At 39.5% G+C, this 6,247-nt stretch overlaps 1 protein-coding gene and 1 long non-coding RNA gene across 10 annotated transcripts in view; both read left to right on the forward strand.

The window, feature by feature from the left end:
* Positions 1-6,247, forward strand: part of KIAA1328 (KIAA1328 ortholog) — a 391,966-nt gene that overhangs the window by 81,478 nt on the left and 304,241 nt on the right. The gene's annotated exons all lie outside the window — the stretch shown is intronic.
* LOC141276200 (uncharacterized) overlaps positions 1-6,247 on the forward strand; it is a 33,553-nt gene that overhangs the window by 4,861 nt on the left and 22,445 nt on the right. Inside the window, exon 2 of the long non-coding RNA XR_012325384.1 lies at positions 3,471-3,691. This is a non-coding gene — a long non-coding RNA (uncharacterized lncRNA). The remainder of the gene's footprint in view (positions 1-3,470; positions 3,692-6,247) is intronic.

The raw sequence follows: 6,247 nt of genomic DNA on the forward strand, positions 1-6,247 counted from the left end.
CACTTTCAGTGTGTATGTGTCCTTAGGTCTGAAGCAGGTCTGTTTTAGACAGCATATATACAGGTCTTGTTTTTGTATCCATTCAGCCAGTCTATGTGTTTTGGTTGGAGCATTTAATCCATTTACATTTAAGGTAATAATCAATATGTATGTTCCTATTACCATTTTCTTAAGTTGTTTTGGGTTTGTTATTGTGGGTGACTTCCTTCTCTTGTTGTTTGTGCCTAGAGAAGTTCCTTTAACGTTTGTTTTAAGCTGGTTTAGTGGTGTTGAATTCTGTTAACTTTTGCTTGTCTGTAAAGGTTTAAATTTCTCCATCGAATCTGAATGAGATCCTTGCTGGGTAGAGTAATCTTGTTTGTAGGTTTTTCCCTTTCGTCACTTTAAATATGCCCTGCCATTCCCTTCTGGCTTGCAGAGTTTCTGCTTAAAGATCAGCTGTTAACCTTATGGGAACTCCCTGTATGTTATTTGTTGGTTTTCCTTTGCTGCTTTTAATAGTTTTTCTTTGTGTTTAATTTTTGATAGTTTGATTAATATGTGTCTTAGCGTGTTTCTCCTTGGATTTATCCTGTATAGGACTCTGTGCTTTCTGGAGTTGATTGGCTATTTCCTTTCCCATGTTAGGGAAGTTTTCAACTGTAATTTCTTCAAATATTTTCTCAGATTCTTTCTTTTCCTGTTCTTCTTCTGGGACCCCTATAATTTGAATGTTGGTGCATTTAATGTTGTCGCCGAAGTCTCTGAGACTGTCCTCAATTATTTTCATTCTTTTTTCTTAATTCTGCTCTGTGGTAGTTATTTCCACTATTGTATCTTCCAGGTCACTTATCCATTCTTCTCCCTGAGTTATTCTGCTATGGATTCCTTTCTGATAATTTTTAATTTGATTTATTGTGTTCATCATTGTTTGTTTGCTCTTTAGTTCTTCTAGGTCCTTGTTAAACGTGTGTTATATTTTCTCCATTCTGTTTCCGATTTTTGGATCATCTTTTCTATCATTACTCTGAATTCTTTATTTTTTTATAATAAATTTGTTTATCTATCTATTTATTTATTTTTGGCTTTGTTGGGTCTTTGTTGCTGTGTGCGGGCTTTCTCTAGTTGTGGTGAGTGGGGTCTACTCTTTGTTGCGGTGTGCGGGCTTCTCATTTTTGTGACTTCTCTTATTGCAGAGCATGGGCTCTAGGCACGCAGGCTTCAGTAGTTGTGGCACGTGGGCTCAATAGTTGTGGCTTGTGGGCTGTAGAGCTCAGGTTCAGTGTTAGTGGTTCACTGGCTTTGTTTTTCCATAGCATGTGGGATCTTCCCGGGCCAGGGCTCTAACCTGTGTCCCCTGTGTTGGCAGGCAGATTCTTAACCACCTCACCACCAGGGAGGCCCACTCTGAATTATTTTTCAGGTGGACTGCCTATTTCCTCTTCATTTGTTTGGTATGGTGGGGTTTTACCTTTCTTCTTCATCTGCTGCATATTTCTCTGTCTTCCCATTTTGCTTAACTTACTGTGTTTGGGGTCTCATTTTTGCAGGCTGCAGGTTCATACTTCCCGTTGTTTTTGGTATCTGCCCCCAGTGGGTAAGGTTGGTTCACTGGTGGTGTAGGCTTCCTGGTGGAGGGGACTGGTGCCTGTATTCTGGTGGGTGGGACTGGATCTTTCTTTCTGGTGTGCAGGGCCACGTCTGGTGGTGTGTTTTGGGGTGTCTGTAACCTTATTATTATTTTAGGTAGCCTCTCTGCTAATTCGTGGGGTCGTGTTCCTGTCTTGCAAGTTGTTTGGCATGGGGTGTCCAGCACTGAAGATTGCTGGCTGTTGGGTTGTGCTAGGTCTTAGCATTGAGATGGAGATCTCTGGGAGAGCTCTCGCCAACTGATATTACATGGGGCCGGGAGGTCTCTGGTGGTCCAATGTCCTGAACTCTGCTCTTCCACCTCAGAGGCTCAGGCCTGACAGCAGGCTGGAGCACCAAGACCCTGTCAGCCACACAGCTCAGATGAAAGGGGGAAAAAAAAGAAAGAAAAAAAAAATAAATAATTTTTATTATTAAAATAAAAAAAATGTTTAAAAATTACTAAAATAAAAAAATTTAAAAGTAATAATAATTAAAAAAAAATAGAAGAGAGCAACTAAACGAATAGGCAAATCCACCAGTGATAAAAAGCCCTAAATGCTATACTAATATAAAAATCAGAAACAAGTCAGTCACAGACAGCTATCCATGAGTCTACCGTTGCTCCCAAAGTCTACCTCCTCAATTCTGGGATGATTTGTTGTCTATTTATGTATTCCACAGTTGCAGGTACCTCAAGTTGATTGTGGGGATTTAATCTGCTGCTCCCGAGGCTTCTGGGAGAAATTTCCCTTTCTCTTCTTTGTTCGCACAGCTCTTGTGGTTCAGATTTGCGTTTGGCCCCGCCTCTGCGTGTAGGTCACCTGAGGGCATCTGTTCCTGCCCAGAGAGGACAGGGTTAAAGCAGCGGCTGATTAGGGGGCTCTGGCTCACTCATGTGGGGGGATGGGGGGAGGGAGGGCTACTGTAGTTATAATTGGAATGTGGTCGAGCCTGTGACGCCAGAGGCCGGCATGATGTTTCAACAGCCTGAGACGCACCGTGTGTTCTCCTGGGGAGGTTGTCCCTAGATCATGGGACCCTGGCAGTGGTGGGCTGCGCAGGCTCCCGGGGGTGTGGGGATAGTGACATGTGCTTGCACACAGGATTCTTGGTGGCTGCAGTGGCAGCATTAGAGCTTCATGCCTGTCTCCAGTGTCCGAGCTGACAGCCACATCTCGTGCCCATTTCTGGAGCTCGTAGGTGGTGCTCTGCCTTCTGTGGGCAGACTGGGAAGGAATTCCCTCTCATGCACCCCGAAACAGTGGTCTCTTGCCTTTTAAGCAGTTCCAGAGTTTTTCCCGGACCCCCTCCCACCTAGCTGTGGTGTACTAGCCCCCTTCAGGCTCCCAGCCCCCACCCATCCTGGCGGGTGAACAGACAAGTGTCTCAGGATGATGAGTGTTGGTCGGCACCGATCCTTTGTGCAGTCATCTCTCTGCTTTGCCCTCTGCACCCCTGTTGCTGCACTCTCCTCTGTGGCTCCAAAGCTTCCCCCCCACCCACCCACCGTCTCTGCCAGTGAAGGGGCTTCCTCGTGTGTGGAAACTCTTGCTCATTCACGGCTCCCTCCCCGAGGTGCAGGTCCCATCCCTATTCTTTGGGTTTTTTTGTTTTTTGCAGTACGCAGGCCTCTCACTGTTGTGGCCTCTCCCGTTGCGGAGCACAGGCTCTGGATGCGCAGGCTCAGTGGCCATGGCTCATGGGCCCAGCCGCTCCGCAGCATGTGGGATCTTCCCAGACCAGGGCACGAACCCGTGTCCCCTGCATCGTCAGGCGGACTCTCAACCACTGCGCCACCAGGGAAGCCCTGTCCCTATTCTTTTATCTCTGTTTTTTCTTTTTTCTTTTGCCCTACCCAGGTACGTGGGGGAGTTTCTTGCCTTTTGGGAAATCTGAGGTCTTCTGCCAGTGTTCAGTTGGTGTTCTCTAGGAGCTGTTCCATATGTAGATGTATTTCTGATGTATTTGTGGGGAGGAAGGTGATCTCCACATCTTACTACTCTGCCATCTTGAAGGTCCCTCTGCCAGAGACACTTTTATACTAAAGAAGCAGTTGGCTTTGAGATGAAAAATTTAAAAGGTAACGTATTTTATGTATTGTATTGAATTAAGGTGGTCTAATTGGTTATAATTATATCTGTATATATATTTTTTATTTTGCATGCCTCAAAAAAATAATGTTTAAGTAGAGTTTCCTCTAATTTCCAATGTTACTACAAAGATTAATGTTTAAGTGGCAGTCTCTTCTATATTGACAGCTACAGATTGTAATCTTTCCATTATATACAAATAGTCATTTAGTACATTTAAGAGCATAAAAGTCAGTTTTACACAGTTTCAAATACTTCATTGGCTTATTTTTATTTATGCTCTGTCTGGCAATTTGTCTTTGCATTAGTTGACTCCCATGTTACGTAGCCATTTTATCCTAAAACAGGTCTTCTCGTTAGTTCACCCATTTTCTTTCCTTTTATTTATTCATGTTGTCTGTTTTCTGTGCTACAACACTGTTTATTCTCTGTCAAGCTAAGTCTCTCCCCTACTAACCAAAGAAATTAATGTTCCCTAATTCACACTATTAGGAGATGTTTTTGCCCTTATTTTGAAATTCTTTATTAATTATAAATATTTATACTAAATTGTGTGCACTTATAAATATTTTTCATGAAAAAAGAAAGTTCTGCACTTTGTTTTTAAGTATCTATTTATTACTGGTTCCTCCACAGATTTTCACATATATATTTGACTTATCAAAGTTTAAAGTTAATCATTTTCCTTCTTCAATAGAACACATTAATTCTCTTAACTGCTCTCGAGTTATATGTTGTCATTGTTACATAATTTGAGTTATAGGGTTTTTTAAAAGCTTTTTGAGTTATAGCTTAAAAAACATTCCCACAAATTATTTCTTCCATCTGAGACCTTCTACCTGGCATCACTTACTTTCTGTTTCAAGTATGTTGTTTAGCATTTCTTTTTGTGAGGATTTCCTGGTGTTCATTTACACTTTTGTCTAAAAATGTTCTTATTTTACCTTCATTTTTAAAATGCTAGGTTGACAGTTACATTTTGTCAGCTCATTGAAGATAACACTCCACTGTCTTATGGCTTCTATTTTTGTTCTTATAGAGCTGTCTGTTTGCATAATTCTCAGTTCTCCTTTCTTTATCTGTTTTGTTCTGTGGCGTCTTTGTGATGACTCTAGGTATGAATTTCCTTCTGTTTATTCTACTTAGGATTCATTTGTTATCTTAAATCTGTAGATTTTTTTTCATTGCTAGCGAAAAATTTTTAGTTAATTATTTATATATTACTGTTGCTCATTTATTTCATTCTTTGCCTTCAGGAAACTGAGTAGATATATTTTAGATCACTTCATTCCATCCTTCTTATACTTTCATCTCTCTTCATATTATTTCTTTGTTTTTCTATGCAGCATTCTAGCTAACTTTTTCAGATCTCTCTTAAAACCTATTTCTCTTTTTATTTCTGTCGAAGCTACTGTGTTAAATGCATTCATTGAAATTCTAAATTTCAGTCATTATATTTTCGTAGCTAAAAAGTGTTATTAGGTCCTCAAGTCTTTCTGGGTATTCTTAATCGTTTTCTCTATTCTGTTTATATTTTCATTTTTTTTATTAGGCTTATTAAATATGTTTTATTTTACATTCCTTGAGAAATAATTTCAAAATGTGAAGCCTTGTGAAGCCTTTGTAGGTGTATATCTGCTGTCTGTTGTTTTGCTGATTCTCACTCATGGTGTTTATTGCTGTGTAGTTACTGAATTTGGGGCTGTGAATTACTTATTTGCTTTGCAATTTTATTTTGGGGAATTCTTTGAGATTTGTTTGTGATAATGTTAGGTTTTTCCAAAGTAGATTTGGGGTTTTTTCCAGGTCCCTTTTGGGTGTTCTGTATAATCTGGAATGTCATCTTATACCATCCAGGTAGTATAAATTTTAGCTGAAAAAATACAGGAAGGTTGTCTCATGATAAATTCTTAGGGTGATCTTGTGAAATCACTTGAGCATTTCATTTTCCTACCATAATATCTTTAGAGTATAATACAGATGTAGTAAAGAAATGTAAGAAACAAAGACTGCTCAGTTGAGTCGGTCTCTTTCTTTGTGTGCCAAAGCACATAAGCATGTGATCCATAAAGGAAGGCCTTTTGATGAGACAGCAAAAAATCCTGGACATAGTGGTGGAAGAGAGGATTAGGTATTAGCGTTAAGCTCTAATACTTTGATTACTTTCATAAAAATCTCACAGAGTCTTTAAAAAAACTACAGTTATTAAATGAGTTTAAAATGTTACAGGATACAAAATCAACATGCAAATATCTATCACATTGTTGCTATGTCATCTTTGTTGATGATAAATGTTTATTTCTGGACTCCATATGATGTATTTTTTATTTTTATGCCAGTACAATACTGTGCTGAGTACTGTAGCTTTATAGTAAATGTCTAAACCAGGTAATGCAAATCCTCCATTTAGTTCTTTGCCAAGGTTGTTTTGGCTATTTAGGTCTTTGCATTTCTATATAAATTGCAGAATCAACGTGTTGTTTTCTATTTAAAAAAAGAAAAAACTTTGCAGGGATTATGATTAGGAGACTTGAATCCATAAATTA

The sequence above is a fragment of the Tursiops truncatus genome, chromosome 13 (genome assembly GCF_011762595.2).
Source record: "Tursiops truncatus isolate mTurTru1 chromosome 13, mTurTru1.mat.Y, whole genome shotgun sequence".
NCBI classification, from domain to species: Eukaryota; Metazoa; Chordata; class Mammalia; order Artiodactyla; family Delphinidae; genus Tursiops; species Tursiops truncatus.